Source organism: Grus americana, chromosome 22, assembly GCF_028858705.1.
Source record: "Grus americana isolate bGruAme1 chromosome 22, bGruAme1.mat, whole genome shotgun sequence".
NCBI lineage: Eukaryota > Metazoa > Chordata > Aves > Gruiformes > Gruidae > Grus > Grus americana.
Window position 1 is genome coordinate 7186492 of NC_072873.1, and position 18984 is coordinate 7205475.

The following is an 18984-nucleotide window of genomic DNA, read 5'->3' on the forward strand; positions in this document are numbered from 1 at the left end:
CACCTTTCCTCCAGACATGGACGATCAAGTCCACCCCTTTGAAGTGGAGCTCAACAGCCACCCGTCCCTACCGAAAACCCAAAAGGTCAAACTGCAGTCCTCCAGTGTTCTCTAGACTGTGGCATTCTAGGCTTTGCCCGGACATGTGATCAAACATCAGAGCTGGATCCACAACGTGCAGTTCCCTCCTCCTCCAGCTCTCAGGAATGTAGACAGTCTGCAATTCTATAGAAAGCAATGTCTTATTCTGCTTTGGCACATCTTTGTCATGCCTAAAGAAAATGACTGCCCAGACAAAAACAGGGAGTCCAAGCAGTGGCAGGGTAAATCCATTGTCTCTGTTGGCATCAGAGGGCCAAAACACCCCCACTGTCATAAACGATGATAACCAGTTTATCCCAAATGAAGGTCTGACTCTGCTTTGCCTGAGCAACAAGTCAAAGTAAAGGTGACCTTACAGAGCTCTGACAAACATTCCCTGTCACAAAATCTCAGGGTCCTATGGCAACTCATTATGGACATGGTAATTTCAGAGTGCATTAATTTCCGAATTGCTTACCTGGCTACGTCCTTGCAAGGTGAATCATCTCATTGGGAAGAGCTAATAACGCAAACCCACGTTGCCTCTTTGCCATAGTTCAAAACCTTTTGTGGCAAACTCAGAGCGTGTGGTTGGAAAGAGGAGGGAAGGCTCCAAGTGCCATCTTGTCAGTTCTCCCAGGAATAGCTGGCTTTGCTCCTATGCTGGTGCAGCTACCCATGCTCCAAGGTGTGGGCCGTGGACTTTGTGCTAGCTAGGGAGAGAGGGCTGACCCTGGTTATCATCTGGCTGGGACAGCATTGGCCCGCTCTTCTGCCCTTGCTAGGTGCAGTAGAGAAAACCCCGCTGGGAACCAGGAGTCCTAGGGCCGGCTCCCAGCTCCTCTGGGCACTGTTAGCAAGTTGCTGAATGCCCACTGTTGCAAAGCAGAAAGAGGTACTGGTCAGCCCTGCCTGGCTGCTCCTAACTGAGTTTTTTGACAGATTCAGGGGATCGTTATCTCCTAAAGGAAAGAAAGAAACTGCATTGGAGTTGAAGGTGCCAGGTCAGCTCCAGACATTCAGCCAGACCACATCTGTCTGCATGTAAGGAAAAAATATAAGACCTGTAGAACTGCTCCTCTTGACAAAGACTCAAGAATTCCTCATGTTTGCAAAACATAAACGCACAAATGAATACATGAAACCTCGCAGCTCCCTGGTGACTGTAAACATGTGGGTCTGGAACAAGCCAGAGCCTCTGTGCAGGAACCCATGCTGCAGCAGTGGGTTGTGAGTGTGGGACAAGCCTGACTTCCCACAAGCTGCAAATGCTGAGGTGAAGAAATAGAAATGAAGTTGAGCTGATGAAGTTACTTCCAGCATTAATTACTGATGAATATACTCTCTTCAACAGGCAAAAAATGGTGAATTAGCAGGTGGAAATTTTTTATCAGCATTATCAGCACGTCACTTCACATCTGTGGTTACCCGTCCTCTCAACAGTTTTTCCTTTCTCCCCCCTTCAGCTTTGTCTGTGAGGGGCTGCAAGGTGTGCTGGGTCAGAGCACGGGTTTAATTCCTGCTGCAGAGATCTTCAAGCAAGACTTTGAGTGGATGCGTGTCAGCATGCTCAGCAGTCTCCTGCAAGCAGTTCAGGGCCTTCCCTTCCTCAGGTAGATTACATCCTCTAATGGCTTCTGTTGGTGAAAACAATAATTTGGTAAGCCTCTGGCCACCCTTGGGACATGTAGGCAACACCCCATCCTCTCTTCCTGCGATGCAACTCTTTCCCTTCCCTCTTCCCACAGTACAGGAAAATGTGCCATCCTTAACCACCACCTTCTGTCCGAGCCACCTCCCCAGCAGAGCAAGAGGACCACAAGAGCCTGTAGGGATGCTGCCCTCTAAGGGCCTCCTGTGGGCCCCAGGCTCCTCACCAGAGCCCAGCACTGGTCAGGGTCCACACCTGCAGGACATATTCTGAGGCTGCAAAGACATTTCTCAGGAGAGACAAAGCAAGACAGGGCCTCATGGCCATTGGCTCTGGAGAAACCTTCCTTAGCTCCAAGGGACAGGTCCTGAATGGGGTCTACTCAGTATCTCCCACTCTACCTTTCCTCTGGGAATGGTGAGGGGTCACCACGTGACAGAGCCTTCGCTAGCAGCTTTAGGAGGGGAAGCACCTTCTGCTGCAGTAGCAGCTGGACAAGTTGGAGAGACCACAGCCCCCACGGTGTGCTAGAATGACAAGCACAAGGATTTCAAGGACAGGAGTGTGTTAATACACAGGCAGAAGATGTGGACCAAAGTGCCAGAAAGGTCCCATCCCCAGGTGATTGTGGCCTGGACCTAACTACTTGCATCTGCACAATCCTCAGCCAGACACCCAAAGGCTTCTGTGTGAGAGGGCATGTTATACCCTTGTTTCTTCCTCCATCCCTTCCTCCCAACTTGCTCCCTCCCAGCTTGCCAGACAGGCATTTGTTGTCACTTCCTCAGGTGAGTGGGCAGTGAGAATACTGCCAGCCTGTTTGTCCTCCTGCCCGGTCTCGGAAGTCTCTGGGAGTCCTATTGCATTGATGTGTCCGGAGCTTTATTCTACCTCGAGGTGCTCCAGACCTTCCCTGCTGGGGTGAGATCCAGCATCCCCTCATTTAAGTCCACAGTTAACTTCTGTTAATGCATGTGTGCTTCTTGTGTGGACACTTGCGCATATGGATCTCTGTGAATGCATGTGGGTGCGCAAAATTGTGCATGACTCCACATAGATCTGCATGATCACGGGTATTTGAGTGTCCTTGTGTGCCACTCATCATGAGGGAGCGTGCCGCCCAACGCAGGGGCGCTCTCCACTGCTCTGGCCATGAGCATCACAGAGCAGCAGGTTCCCCAGGCCAGAAGGAGCAGCTGAACGGTGATGGCACTGACCCGGCAGAGATCTGCCAAGTGCACAGGCTCTGTCTCCTGAGCCCTCCTTTTCCTGCCTCTCCAAATTTCACACTCTGCCCCAGCAAATTTCAAGCCTCAGCAAGGACAGGTTCACACTAGCATGGAATCTTAGTTTAATTCAACATAATAATAATTGGAGTCTTTCAGCTCTGCTGGTAAACACCTTTGCATCTTCCTCCAGGCCAGGATATGTCCCCTCTCCCCAGTGCTAAGGAGACTGAAGGAGTGGGATTAACTTTATGTACAGGGAGACGGACTGAGGAATCCTGCCCGCCAGGCCATCCCTGAGCAGATGCTTCTGATGGAGTGTCATTAATGTTTGCGACTGGACACAGGCCTCTCATGATCAAGCCAATGCCAAGTACACTCAGCAGCTCATTGACTTGGTTCTGAGTCAGGCAGGGTCTGAGACCAAGGGACGGAGGTCCTGATGTTGCTGTCCTGAGAGAGGAAGAATGGTCCCTGTAGGTAGCACAGGGAGAGCCAAAGGAGTTGACGACTGCTTTTGTTTTCAGCCACCAAGATCTTGAAATCTCAGTTTGAGTCTCAGTAACTGGACCCTGGGGGAAAATGGACATCTAATTGAAGGCCACACACCCCAAAGCCTGCTGCTATTCCCCGGGTGGATGAGGAAAATACCCTTTTCCCCTCGGGGACTTCTGGCAGTGGAAGAAAGGACACTTTAGGAGATGGTGAAATGTTGGCCCCTTTTGGGAAGGAAGTCCTCTTTTGTGCTTCTCCTTGGGCTATTCCTCTTGGTGACTTGCTTCCCTTCTTCCAGACAGACTTTCCACATCTGTAGTTATTGCACAGTCGTGCTTGCTGATGGGAAATAGAGGATACCACAGCAGCAGGGCCCTCTCTTCCCTCCCTATCCCCCACACGTGCACGGGTCCAACTGTCCCCATGCCCCCTTCCACCTCTGCAAGAGTCTCAGGCATTGGCTTTGGGCTGCAGAAAGGCATCGGGAGGGAGAATCTCACCCTGCTCATTGTCATCCCCAGGAAATCAGGGGACGCCGTATCTAGCCCCTGAGCTCTTAGACTGGGATGCCTGCCATCTCTGGAGGCCAAGACCACTCAGCTGTCCCAGGACAGGGCTGGTGGAGTGCTTGTTTACTCTTACTGGGTACTCTCCAGGTGGTCTGTTATGTTGTTCTGAGCTGAAGGAGTCGTCTCAGTTTTTCCCCACATGTCCTTCTTTTGCTCCTGTCTCCTGGGCTGGGATGGAGGAAGGGGAGGGTCCAATTCCCAAGTGTCACCACTCCTGCTTCTTAGCAAAGAGGTCTGCAAGCAGAGGGGCTGTTATCCAGATAACATCCATTAGAAATGGTGCAGCAGGCATGGGCGAACCGGGACAGTCACAGCATCTTGCCCCTGTGGGATGTCCGAGTCAGACCACAGTTTCACTGAAGGTTTCACTTGGACCCTTTGTCTTCATCCTGACCTCACCTATTGACTTATAAGCAAATGAAAGGAATTTCACAACCACATACACCAAAGTGCATGTAAAAACGTGCTCACATGCACACACAAAGAGTGCGCATATATACGTGGTTATTTGGACACACCTTCATGTATTGCCCCAAGCATGTGCACATAGATGTGTGTGCACATCTCTCACACATATACATAGGTGAAAACACACACAGTGTACCTCCACCAACACAAACGCTTACTCAAATGTGAGCACACAGGTGTTGTCTCAAAACTGGGGGGTTGTTTACCTAGTGTGCGATACGCCAATAAACACACAGAGCAGAGGTATTTTATTGCGTATTCGCACAGATATGGGTGACTGCCCCAAGCCAGCACACCGACTCTACAAATCAACAGTCATTTACACACTTAATATTAACATATTCATGTTTCTACTACATATGTATTATTTATCATTATATGATTGGTTAATGAACCTTAGCCTCCTGTGTAAATTAGTTCGCATGCCTAGTAGTTCTTTCTTTTGAGTCGGTGGTGTAATTAGGGTGGGTGGTCCGTGAAGTCGGTGGTTGGGGTCTCCCCCCGTTGGAATTACCTTTCCCCTAGTTTTCTACTTCTTTGGCAATCCTCAGCAATTCTTCAAGGTTTTTTGGTAAAACTAGCAGTATATCAGTTACGCTTCTGCCTTTTGGCAATCTCATCTTAATTAACAGAAGAAGAGCACATTGTTTGGATAAACATTAACTGTCACAGGGGTAGGGCTATACGATAGATGTCTTTAGCAGCAACTGTCTTGGTTTGAATTGCATGCTACATTTGATTTTGCTGTAACACAGGTATTGGGTCTGTTTGGGATGGAGTTAGCTGCCCCCACAGCAGCCCTCATAGTGCTTTGCTTCATATTTGTAGCTAGAATGGTGTTGATGCACCAGCAAAGTTTTGGCTATTGCTGAGCAGTGCTTGCACAGCAGCAAAGGTGTCTCTCCAACCCCACCTCCTAAAGGCCAGTAGGCTGGCTGTGGGCAAGAGGTTGGGAGGGGACATAACCAGGACAGCAGACCCAGACTGACCAAAGGCATATTCCATACCATATGATGTCAGGCTCAGCAATAAAATGCAGGAGAAAGGGGAGGGGGGCATTTGTTTTCAAGACGTTTGTCTTCTGAAGGCACCACTACACGTACTCTGGCCCTGTTGTGCAGGAAGGGGCTGAAAATCGTTTGCCGATGGCAAGTAGCGAATAAATCTTTTTGCTTTGCTTCTGCATGCAACCTTTGCTTTTATTCATGAAACTGCCTTTATCTCAACCCATGACTTTTTAGTCTTATTTCCCACTGAGTAGGGGGAGTGAGAGAGTGTCACGATGGGCACCGGGAGGCCAGACAAGGGCAACTCACTCCAGTCTTTCGCCTTCGACATGGGGCTCGAGACAACGGCAGTTTTGAATTGAGTGTGCTATGGCTGTAGTAGTTTCTAACTGGCAGGCCTTTGTGTGGGTCAGGGAGTTTGCTTGCTGCACTGCTTATCTCTTTATTTGGCTGAACTTGGAGCAGGCTAATAGAAGCAAAAGCTATGTGCTTTGCCCTGGCATTGAGGCCCTTACTGTGCTGGGGAGCTGTCTTGTGGAGAGGATGAGGGAGTACACCTGCCTTTTCCCACCTGGGTTGTTTTGTTGTGCAGGCTTCGAGGACCCTGTTCACCCTTGAGCTGTTTAAGTAACAGCTCTACTAAGTAACACTGCTGACTTATTGTGGGGTTTGCGGAATCTGGTGTCATGCTGGCATAACAAGAGACAACTTTTGGGTGCGGCAACAGTGAAACGTGCCCTGAGAGGTGGCCGGTCCCTGGGTGGCAGGGTGTGTGGAAGGATTTGGGCAAATGCCAAGGACAGTCATCACCTCCCATAGTCTGGGATTTTACACTTGAACAAGGTAGCATTCCTGGTAAATTGACATGCCACCTAATAAAAGGATGCCTTGCCTACCCCAGTGAAAACCAGCAGCTTTTAGCACTGCATTGAGGCTTGGCCTGTGCCTGTCAAGCTACAATTCAGTTCTATCAGAGGACCGTGATTAAGACAGGGACCAAAACACAGCTGAGAATGCCTTGATTGAGCCAGGGATCCAAACTACATCAAAGAACACGATGGTTGAGACAGAGACCCAAGCCGCATATGAGGACACCATGATTAAGATAGGGACCCAAACACTAACTACAGTAATCGTCCCTTCCAACCCAGTGCATGATGATCTATGATTCTATTATTCTATTACTTTAGCATTGAGTTGTCTTCTGTGGAAACATCCATTTCCACTCCTGATGGCATTCCGGGCAGACTCAAGACACAGAATAGGCATCGTCTATGACTGTGGAAGACTTTCTAGTGATAGTCCCTTAATATTAGTGTATTCACACCCACACGCACCCCCATACACACACCCACACACACCCCCACACACCCCAATTTAAAATCTTAACTTTCTATGAAATACTCTCTCTTGTAAGGCTAGAGAAGCAGTAATTTTATCCTAGAATGTGTTTCTGAGAAATGAAGCTCATACTCACTGAGATCTGAGAACTGCTGGATCCAAGTCCTTTCTGGAACTGAAATTCCTTTGAGCAGTTGACTGTCCAATTAGAATTATTAGAATTATTAGAATCTTTAAGGTTGGAAGAGACCTCTAGGATCATCAAGTCCAACCATCAACCCAATACCACCATGTCTACTAGACCACGTCCCAAAGTGCCATGTCTACACGCTTCTTGAACACCTCCGGGGACGGTGACTCCACCACCTCTCTGGGGAGCCTGTTCCAATGTCTGACCACCCTTTCGGTGAAGAAATTTTTCCTACTATGCAACCTAACCCTCCCCTGGAGCAATATGAGGCCATTTCCTCTTGTCCTATCACTTGTTGCTTGGGAGAAGAGACCAACACCCGCCTCACCACGACCTCCTTTCAGGTAGTTGTAGAGAGTGATAAGGTCTCCCCTCAGCCTCCTCTTCTCCAGACTAAACAACCCCAGTTCCCTCAGCCGCTCCTCATAAGACTTGTGCTCCAGACCCTTCACCAGCTTTGTTGCCCTTCTCTGGACATGCTCCAGCACCTCAATGTCCTTCTTGTAGTGAAGAGAATGTCCAGGTGGTCCATGCTGCACTGTCATCACTTCAGGGTACAGCGCTCACAGTCCGTCAGCCCCCTCCCAGTGGCCTCATTGTTTCACTGCTTAATTGTGGAACTGCAAGTGCCATTTGCATGAAGGCAAAACAGTCCAGCTGATGACAGCTGAACGACGTAATTTCAGTCTTTCTTTTAAGAAGGTGAACTGATAGAGAAGTTAGATTTCTTTTCCCCCACTTGCCAATGAAGTTTAGCTCTTCTCACTCTTTCTGACCTCTGAAGGACAGTGATGGCAGCAGAGTGACACACTGGATTGTGTTGCTGTGGTGGGTCGACCTTGGCTGGGTGCCACGTGCCCACCAAGCCACTCTATTACTCCCCTCGTCAGCAGGACAGGGCAGGAGAGAGGCACCCTGGAGGTGCCTTTCCTCTGAGTAGGGCGGACATGCATGGTGGAGCCATGGCCTAGTGACTCTTGGTGGTCAAGGGGAGACCTGTTTAACCTGAGGAGGGAGTCTGGCACAACTCAGCCCACACCAGTGGCAAGTACCTCCTGTCACAAAGATCTGAGTTACCGCCTGCCCGTGCACAACTCGGAACTCTCTTGTAGCTCTTGTGGAGTGCAAGGAGCAATTCAAAGGAGGGACCTGACTCATCTCCCCCATGCTGGGGCACAGGGCTAGCCAAGCTCTGGCCTTGGTGTTCATGGAGATGCTCCAAGTAGACTGGCAATCTCTGCTCTGGGGAGCTTCCCCAGAGACACTGCCCCATCCTGGCCATCATTCCCAGACCTGAGATGCTAAACACTGAATGGCAGCCCCATCCCTTCTTCCACAGATTCCTTGTGTGGATCCCTACTCCTTTCCCCGTGTCTTTCTGAATGGATAGAGTGAACATAAGCTTCGGCTCCATCCAGCTCCCGAGAACATCCAAGATGTGCAAAGGCCAGTTGGTGGGGGCACCAGCCTCAGTGAGAGGGTGGTGATCTTTCTTGGCACGATCATCACTATCACCCGTTTCACCTCCATCCCCACCTCCTACGTCTGCGTCATCTTGTCTGTCCTGAGAGTCCACTCTGTCTTGGGCAAGTGTCATATCTTCTCCATCTGCGCTGCCTACCTCAATGTAGTGGCCACCAATTATTTGCCCATGGTCTCAAGTACCCGAGGACAGAGTGGTCTTCTGACTTCTGCACCACAAAGATGCCCCTGTTGAATCCCCTCATGTTCAGCCTGAGGAATCAGGAGGTAAAAGCTGACCTCCCCAGGTTGTCTTGAGGGAGGGGACTGGGCCAGAGTCAGTAGGAATTTTCCCTCCACATGAGTCACCTGAAAACTAAGGAAGAGGAGGGAGGATCATGGACTTGTGAGTCATGATGCCAGCTAGGGAGAGAAGCTGCCTGGAAGATCACCATGACACACAAGATACTGGAAGGCTCCTGGCAGCCTTCTGTTGCCTGGCAGTGGCCTGCATGATCTGTTCCTTAATCTACAACACGACTTTTCAGGTGCCCAAGGCCCCTTTGTCCCATGTGACCTGGAGTTTGGAGGCAGCAGTTCTACAGCAGGCATGTCTGCCTGAGAGGATGCTCAAATACCTTCTGACTTAGAGGTCTGTGGAAAGCCCAGCTGCTGCCTCACTGCTCAAGTAAGAATCTCCAAGTGCTGAAAGACCTGGCCCTGGCCCTAGGGAACCTGTGACATAGCAAAGATTGCAACTTGATTCCTTTCCTTGGGACGAGCACCAGTCTACCATGTCTCTAGAGAGCCTCCCTGGGTCAGCAGTGTGGGGGTGTAAGGAGGTCTGTCTGCAGCAGCAGTTAAAGAGATTTTCTCTACTCTCCACAGTGAGGTTTGGAGACAGAGGAAGAACATGTGAACCTGCAAGCACCAACTCCCTCTTTCTTGAAACTCTGTGGTCAACCTGTGAAAGGGAAAGCATGACATAGTCCTGTTTTTTTTCTGGCAAACCTGATGGGACTTGCAGTCTTTGGTGAGATGTGTCTTTCAGGCTAGAAGGATTGGAGCAAGAGGGGTCGCTGACCCAGGTCTCTCAGATCCTGCTGTGGATGGATAAATCCAAACCTTGTGTATATTCAGAGAGGTTCTCCTCTGTGCTTTCTGTGGAGAAGTCCCCGGTGTTTTTCCATGTGCAGGATGCCAAGCTGCAGGACAGCACCACCTGTCTCTCCACTGAGCCCACACTGGTAACCACAGCATGCGCGATCACACAGAAAAAGTGTGTCTGTGTGTGTCTGTGTGTGTTCCCTGTGCAGTGTCTCCCTCCCCAGCACTGCGTGCTTGTAGACCTAAGCTTGTCCAGCAGTGGCATGCCGGGGTTGTGGTGAGGCTGGGTCTCTGCCTCCCCAGCCTGTGTAGCAAAGACAAAGGTCAGCAACAGCATGCTGGTGTGACTTTTTGGTCTGAGTTCAGATCCAGGGTCTTGGGAAAAAAAGCAAAATAGCCCAATAAAACCGTCAAGTTCAAGGAGTGCCTGGACTTGGGGGAGAGCTATTGAGGGATGCCGTATGAACCACAACAGGCTCCATCAAACCCCCTGAGATGAAACTAACTGAGGCATGGGAAGGTGTATCTGACTGGCTTTTCCCGCTCTCATTCTGAAGCACACTCTTGCAGAAAGAAGCCCTTGTGGTGAGACACGACTGCTCCTGTGGGTTTATTCCTAGCCAAAATAGCCCGAGGAAGGAAAAATCCCTTCCTAGCCACGCACCTGGACATCAGCCAAACCCTCGGCATGTGAAAAAGACCCATTATCCAGAGACTGGGGAAGACTGTCTGTTCTACTGGATTCCCACCCATGCCCCAAGCCAATCCATTGCTTTTCATGTCTCTCCTCCATCTCAGGGGAATCACCGTTGTTTTGCTGGCGAGAATCCCGGTGCCCCCATTTCCTGACAAAAGCCAGCTGTTCAGTCCATTTCTAGGAATGAGTTTGTCCCTCTGTGCACCGTGTCATGCTAAATCCATTTGGTGGAGCAAAGAGCTGACCTTGGAGAGCAACTGTGTGGGAAGGTGACAAAACCAGCCCTGGTGGCTACAAAGATGGTTTAGCTGAGTTTTCCTTTCTGAGACAGTAAAAGTGTATGTGTAAGCAGTGAAGCCTTCTGGAGTGACAGGCAGAACTTAGTCTGTATCAAATTGGGATGTGTGAGAAGGAGAGACAGAACAGGGACAATCAGGAGGCAAAGAGAATGAGGCACGTGAAGAAAAGAGGTGTCATGTGCCTGAGAGGGACGGAAAGGTGGATGGCCACTGAGAAGCAAAGACAGGTTCTGCATTAACCTGCTCAGTTAACATGTTCACATCTTCTGTGCTTCCTCGCCTACACCTACAGTTAGAAAACTGGATGCACGTTGTGTCTGTGGAGAGCTCAGGGGATGATTCTTCCACATGGCCGTCTGTAGGATCGCCCCCAGGATGTCCTCCCGGAGGTGGTTTTCTGACTTTCTCACACACAAACAGGAGTGTTGGTCTCAGAATGCCCCTCAGCTCGGTGTGGATCCCACATAAACATAAGCAAGAAGTAAGAAGGTGGAGGACAGGACAAGGAACACAGTCAGGAAAGAACATGGACAAGACTCCCATTTGACATCTTTCTGAGAACTGGGAAATTGCAATTATTCTTTGAAAGAATAAAATCACACAAGGGAGAATAGCATGGCTCAGAGTCAAAAAGGAGTACATTTAAAAAAAAATTCTCATTATCGTCTTCAAACTGTTGAGAGCTACATGTCAGGAGTAGCTGAACTGGAAAAAAACCCACTGCACTTTGCTATTTTTATAGCATCCTTAAATTCCATTTATGTTCACTTTTGGTTTAAGAGAACGCATTCCTCCGGGGACAGAATTGGCTTAGTGTGGATGATCATGCAGGTGATTATTTGCAATCTCGAGCTGAAATTTGTACTGGTTAGGGCCTTCCGTCACATTCTTTTTTTTTTTTTTTTCTTTTTTTTTTTTGTACTTTGAGATAACCTCCTTTGTAATTTTTAGAGCCATGGCAAAGGAGAACAAGTTACACCTGTAACTGATGTCATTCCTCTGGGCTTCCCGACCTCTCTAGGTGAGCACATGGTCCCGTGTGCCATTATCTTCTCCATGTATCTTCTAACCTTGCTGGGGAATGACATCCTCATTGTCACTGCATGGAGCAAGTGTAGAAGCCAGAATTACATCTCCTGGGACTATCCTCTTTCAGTTACTAGGGCATATGTCAATCTCTGCATAGGTTAAAAGCCTTTCCAGATAAACCAAACTGCATATTGAGCTATCAGCTGTGGAACACTGAAAGCGTCCAAACTGTGTTGGGTTTGCGTGGCAAGGTTTTGGTAGCGGAGGCGGGGGGGCTACAGGGGTGGCTTCTGTGAGAAGCTGCTAGAAGCTCCCCCTGTGTCTGACAGAGCCAATGCCAGCCGGCTCCAAGATGGACCCGCCCCTGGCCAAGGCCTAGCCAATCAGCGCCTTTATGATAATATATTTAAGAAGGAAAACAAAACAGTTGGAGGAGCTTTTGCAACCGGAGAGAGGAGTGAGAAGGTGTAAGAAACTCTGCAGACACCAAGGTCAGTGAAGAAGGAGGGGGAGGAGGAGCTCCAGGCACCGGAGCAGAGATCCCCCTGCAGCCCGTGGTGAAGGCCATGGTGAAGCAGGCTGTCCCCCTGCAGCCCATGGAGGAAGGATGAGGGGGTGTAGAGATTCCACCTGCAGCGCGTGGAGGACCCCACGCTGGAGCAGTTTGCTCCTGAAGGTCTGCACCCCGTGGGAGAGACCACGCTGGAGCAGTTTGTGAAGGACTGTAGCCCGTGGGAGAGACTCCATGTTGGAGCAGGGGAACGATGAGAGACGTCCTCCCCCTGAGGACAAAGAAGCGGCAGAGACAATGTGTGCTGAACTGACCGCAACCCCCATTCCCCGCCCCCCCTGTGCCGCTGAGGTGGGAGGAGGTGGAAGCTGGGAGTGAAGTTGAGCCCGGGAAGATGGGAGGGGTGGGGGGAGGTGTTTTAAGATTTGATTTTATTTCTCATTCCTCTGCTCTGTTTTGCTTAGTAATAAATTAGATGAATCTCCTCTCTACGTTCAGTCTGTTTTGCTCGTGACGATAATTAGTGAGTGATCTCTCCCTGTCCTTGTCTCCACCCAAGCCTTTTGTTATACTTCTCCTCCCCATCCCGCTGGGGGAGGGGTGAGTGAGCGGCCGCGTGGCGCTCAGCTGCCGGCTGGGCCTAAACCACGACACAAACCAACTGGTGGATGTGCTTGCGATCAGGGCCATGCTTGTAGTAGTCATCTGGAACTTCTTCCTGTGTGAGAGGATGAGATTTTTCCTCGAAAACATCCAATCATCTCTCTGAATCTCTGTTCTTTATACAGTAGAATATTGCTAATGATGCACTTTATCGTGCTTCCAAGATCAGATTGATTGACTGCACGGTCATCTATGACTATTGTTGAGCATGAGCTGTATATTTTTTTAAGCTGCCCAGGAGAAACACAGTCAGTGTGGTTACTCCTCCTCTTCTCTTGCACATCTATTTGAGACTTGCTCAGGAATATTGTGTTTGATCTGGGATGATCAGGTAGATCAGGTTCCAGGGCTAAACCACCTAGGAAAGCCTGGTCACTAATGTGCTGGAGATGGGAGCTGCCACTGCTGGGATCTGAGTCCCCTGACTTGGCCTCCACTGATCCTGATCTGCCACCTGCTGCTATCACCTTGTATGTGTCAAAGATGACCAAAGGGCTAGAGAACCTATCCTATGAGGAAAGACTGAAGGAGGAAAATCTTTTCTCCCTGGAGAACAGAAGGCTCGAGGGAGACCTCATCACAGTAGTCTCCTACTTAAAGGGTGGCTACAAAGAGGACGGAGGCTCTGTCATCACAAGAAGCCACATGGAGCAGACAAGGGGTAATGACAGATCTCCAACAGCCAGGGACTGCAGCGCTGGGAAAGCCTTGGCCTGCATGTGAGGAGCAGTGGCGATGTGAGCAGAGTTCAGGCTGTCCCTGCCTCAGAGCACTTGGGGAGCCAGGGAAGCTGAGTACAGACAGGGTCATCCCCCCTGTTTGTGCTATGGTTGGGTTGGTGCCTGTCCTGTACCACCGTGTCCCCAGGGCACGACCAATTCTCAACCTGTGGGGCTACCCGTGGGGGCCATGCCCACAGTGGGGAGGAACTGGAGATGCCTGGGTGCTGGCAACAGACCCCAGTGCAGGGGCGGCAGGTCTCATGAAGGAGGAGGTGAAGCCTTGGTTTCTGGGCACAGAAAGAAGGTGCCCAGCACCCAGAGGGATGGACAAAGATGGCGCCTCTGCCCCAAACTGTAGGCAGGAGGAGCGTGAGTAGAACCTCATGTGGTCCATGGGGCACTGTACGCCTGAGATGTTATTTTGAGCCATAAGTGCCTTCAGGAGTTCCTTTTCTGCACCCAGGAGACCATGGATACCTGAGGGATGCCAGGATTTAGACCACTACCTGGGACTGAAGTCTGACATCTAAAAAATCTTCAAGTATCACTGAAAAGCATACCTAAATGTTGGCATTAACAGCGTTAATTAAGTAGTAGTTCACCCAGGCTCAGGGAAGATGAACACCTGAAACAAGCCATGAGAAGGTAGGGAATCACTGGGCTGCGGAGAGCTCATGTTACTGTGGGGACACTCTGCGCACTGCTGCCATCTGCCCAGTCACTGTCTGCCTGTAAATGGTGGGATGGTGGCCAGAGAGCGGGGATTTCCTGCAGGCATATGCAGGGAGCAGATGCTTTGTGGACTTAGGGCCTGCTGAGCTGGGCTTACACAGACCTCGATAACAGGGAAGATGGGGTCAGTGCCTCAACGCCTTCATCGCTTTGCTTCACAGTTGGGTGGCTAGGAGGCAGATGAAGGATCTCATAACTGAGCCTCCAGGCAGAAAGCCCCTCTGCTGGAATTTCACCTTTTGCTGCGGGGAAGGCAGTCCACAGAGCTCCTGATGTGCATGGCCACCCTTCTGCCTTGGCACCTCCTCCTGGCCAAGGCCTCTGATATGCCAAGGCTTTTGGTCCAGCTGGTGCCTGAGAATAACAGCCAACACAGGAGACATGCGAATGGCCCAGCAGAGACAGATCAGAGAAGCTTCTGAGCACAGAAATGTGTCCCACTGTTGCCGCAGTGGCCCAGTGGGGATGGAGGGGGTAACTGCTCTTGCACAGAGCCTTTCCAGAGCAGAGCTGGGATCTGGCAGTGGTACAACCTTAAAGGCTCAGGAAAGCTGCCCTAGGCTTAAAGGAGACAAGGAACCACAGAGCAGCCACGGGTATTTGGGCACTGGGTGCTCTCCCAGAGCTGCAGCGGCCCATGGGGGTGCTGGGTTCACAGAGAGTGGGGACTCCATTGTGTGGTTGCTACCAATCCTAACTTGTGCATTACCTCAGCCCTGCGTGCCTGGACAGCACCTGGGCCATGCCAGGTGCTGAAGGACTGTATGAGGCGCCTGTCAGCCTGTGCCCATGTGTGCTGGCCATGGACCTTAGACTGGGTAATGGAGGGGAGGGGAAGGTGGGGATGAAATTGTGGTATTGTTGACTCCATATGCCCACTCCTCAACCCTTTGGAGCCATCCTCTATTCGAGCCTCATCCCCCAGCACAGCTCAATCCAGAGCTAGAGGAGATCCCTTCCCAGAGTGCCAGAGGGGCTGCTGACCTCATCCATTGGCAGCCATGGGCTCCTCACACAGGGCTTGGTCTCCCCATTCACAGAATGTGATCCAGGAAGCAGTGCTTCAGGCCCATCTAGGAAGATATACAGCAAGGCTGGAAGGAATGGTGGCCATCTGCTGTGAAGTAGCCAAGAATATCTTCCTCAACTCCAAGGACAGGGCAAAAAAGACAACCCAGGGCAGTGAGTCCTACCCTTCCCATCTTCTGGGAATGAGGAAGGGTCCTCTTTTGCGCCCAAGCTAATTCTCCCCAAGAAGCCACCTTTTGTCATAACCAGACTGGAAGACTTGCCACGGAAGGAAGGAGGACTCGGAGGCCCAGGCTTGAATGCAGCACAATTTTAATGAGTCTAAAGAAGAAAAGGAGGTGGCTCACCTGCAGCCCATGGAGGACCCCACGCCGGAGCAGGATGCTCGGGATCATCTTTCCCAAGATGGAGGTGAGGCTGACAGCCATGTAGTTTCCCAGGTCCTCCTTCTTGCCCTTTTTGAAGACTGCAGTGACAATGACTTTCCTTCAGTCCTCAGGCACCTCTCTTGATCTCCATGACCTGTCAAAGATGATGGAGAGTGGCATAGCAATAACATCTGCCAGCTGCCTTGGCACTTGTGGGTGCATCCCATCGGGGCTCGTGGATTTGTGGATGTCAAGTTTGCCTAAATGTTCTCTAGCCCCAATCCTCCTCAACCAAGGGAAAGGCTCCCTTTCTTGAGACTTCCTCTCCTGCCTCCAGGGTCTGAGATTCATGAGGGCCGGCCTTAGCAGCAAAGACTGAAGTAATGAAGGCATTCAAAAACTCTGCCTTCTCTGTATCCTCCATCACCAGGGCACCGACCTCATTCAGCAGCGGCCCCACATTTTCCCTAGTCTTCCTTTTGCTGCCGATGTATTTGAAAAAGCCTTTCTTGGTGTCCTTGACATCCTGTATTGTGGCAAGGTTTTGTTAGCGGGGGAAGCTACAGGGGTGGCTTCTGTGAGAAGCTGTTAGAAGCGTCTCCTGTGTCTGACAGAGCCAATGCCAGCCAGTTCCAAGATGGACCCACCGCTGGCCAAGGCCAAGCCAATCAGCGCCTCTGTGATAACATATTTAAGAAGGGAAAAAAAGCAAGTTAAAGGGAGCTTTTCAGCCAGAGAGAGGGGTGAGACGATGTAAGAAACTTTGCAGACAGCAAGGTCAGTGAAGAAGGAGGGGGAGGAGGTGCTCCAGGCGCCAGAGCAGAGATCCCCCTACAGCCCGTGGTGAAGACCATGGTGAAGTAGGTTGTCCCCCTGCAGCCCATGGAGGAAGGATGAGGGGGTGTAGCGATTCCACCTGCAGCCTGTGGAGGACCCCACGCTGGAGCAGGTGGAGACACCTGAAGGAGGCTCTGACTCCATGGGAAGCCCGCGCTGGAGCAAGCTCCTGGCAGGACCTGTGGGCCCGTGGAGAGAGGATCCCACACCAGAGCAGGTTTGCTGGCAGGACTTGTGACCCCGTGGGGGACCCACACTGGAGCAGTCTGGTCCTGAAGGTCTGCACCCCATGGGAGAGACCCACGCGGGAGCAGTTTGTGAAGAACTGTAGCCCGTGGGAGGGACTCAGATTGGAGAAGTTAGTGGAGGACTGTCTCCCGTGAGAGGGACCCCACGCTGGAGCCAGGGAACGATGAGAGGAGTCCTCCCCCTGAGGAGGAAGGAGCGGCAGAAACAACGTGTGATCAACTGACCGCGACCCCCATTCCCCATCCTCCCTGGGCCACTGAGGGGGGAGGAGGTAGAAACTGGGATTGAAGTTAAGCCTGGGAAGATGGGAGGGGCTGGGGAAGGTGTTTTGAGATTTGGTTTCATTTCTCATTGCTCTGCTCTGTTTTGCTTGGTAATAAATTAGATGAATTTTCTTTTTAAGTTCAGTCTGTTTTGCCTGTGACGATAATTAGTGAGTGATCTCTCCCTGTCCTTATCTCGACCCACAAGCCTTTCGTTATGCCTTTTCTCCCCTGTCTAGTTACGGAGGGAGAGTGATAAGCGGCTCTGGTGGGCACCTGGCCTCCAGGCAAGGTCAACCCACCACGCATTCCTTGCCAGATTTAATTCCAAGTGGGCCCGAGCCTTCCTTGTTGCATCCCTACATACTCTGACTACATTTCTCTATTCCACCCAAGCGGCTGGTCCCTTTTGCCACATGCTGTAAACTTCCTTCTTCCCTTTGAGTTTTTCCATGAGCTCCTTGCTCATCCATGCGGGTCTCGTGCCTCCTTTGCTTCATTTCCTACTCTTCGGGATGCACCGATCTTGAGCTAGGAGGAAGTGGTGCTTGAATATTGACCAGCTCTCTGGGACCCCCCCACCTTCAAGAGCCCTAAGCCATGGGATTCTTCCAAGCAGGTCTTTGAAGAAGCCAAAGTTATCACAAGTGCTCACCAACCGAGGGTGATACTCAGCTAGTTCTCAAGCTAAACTGCCTCCCGGCCCACCTCCCCACTAATATACAGAGCATGATGTCATATGGTATGGAATATCCCTTTGGCCAGTTTGGGTCAGCTGTCCTGGCTGTGTCCCCTCCCAGCTTCTTGGGCGCCTCCCGCCTTCTCATTCGCGTGCCAGTATGAGAAGCTGAGAAGTCCTTGACTGCTTGGCAACAACTAAAACCATCAGTGTGTTATCAGCATTATCCTCATACTAAACCCGAACCACAGCACTATACCAGCTACTAGAAAGAAAATTCACTCTGTCATCTCAGCCAAAACCAGGACACCACCACCGTTGTTTGAAAAATGAGGAAGACTTTCCTTGTCACCGGAGAAAGCATTTTGGTTGCCTGCTGGCTGGCACAGTCATTTTTCCCCTTTTTCCTAGCTATCAGCAAATTGTTGATCCTCTCTGTCATGGCCTTTAATCGTGATGTCACTAGATGCAAACTGCTCCATTACACCACTCACATGAAAAAGTAAATCTACTTCCTTCGAGCCCTGGTAGCGTGGGCATTGGGTTTGTGGTCACCTTCACCCAGGTGGCTCTACTACTGAATAGCCACTTTGCATCAAGAAAGCCATCGCTGGAATCCAAGTCCCCTGACTCAGCCTCTGCTGATCCTGATCCAGCACCCACTGCCACTCCTGTGTACGTGTCAAAGGTGACCAAAGGGCTGGAGACCTGTCCTGTGAGGAGAAGAGAAGGTTCAGGGGACACCTCCTCACAGTATGTACAGTACTTAAAGGGTGGCTACAGAGGGGACAGAGGCGCTCTCATCACAAGGAGCCACATGGAGAAGACAAGGGCCAACGAGTACAAGTTGCACTGGGAGCGGTTTCATCTTGACACAAGAAATACATTTTTTACAGTAAGAACAATCATTCAGCGGAACAACCTCCCCAGGGAGGTGGTAGAGTCCCCATTGCTGGAGGTTTTCAAGATGCGATTGGACAAGGTGGTAGATCATAGCATCATAGAAGCATAGAACACCAGGTTGGAAGTAGCCCATGGGGCCGTAGAGTTCACAGCGAGTGGGGACTCCCTTGTGTAGCCTCAGCGTGGCTGATACCAGTACTAACATGTGAATTACCTCTGCCCTGCATGTCTGGACAGCTGCTGGGCCCTGCCAGGCACTGGAAGACTGTGTGAGGTACCGGTCTCACCTGCCTGTGCCCATGTGTATTGCCCATGGACCCTAGACTGGGTAACAGAGCACTGCAGAAGAGGAAGTTGATGCTGTGGGCTGTAGGGAGGCATTGTTGTTTCCCATCCCAACTCCTGAC

At 50.8% G+C, this 18984-nt stretch overlaps 1 pseudogene; it reads right to left on the minus strand.

Moving 5' to 3' along the window:
* Positions 1 to 11657: 11657 nt before the first annotated feature.
* On the minus strand, positions 11658 to 18804 carry LOC129195254 (cyclin-Y-like protein 1; annotated as a pseudogene).
* Between the last annotated feature and the right edge of the window lie 180 nt (positions 18805 to 18984).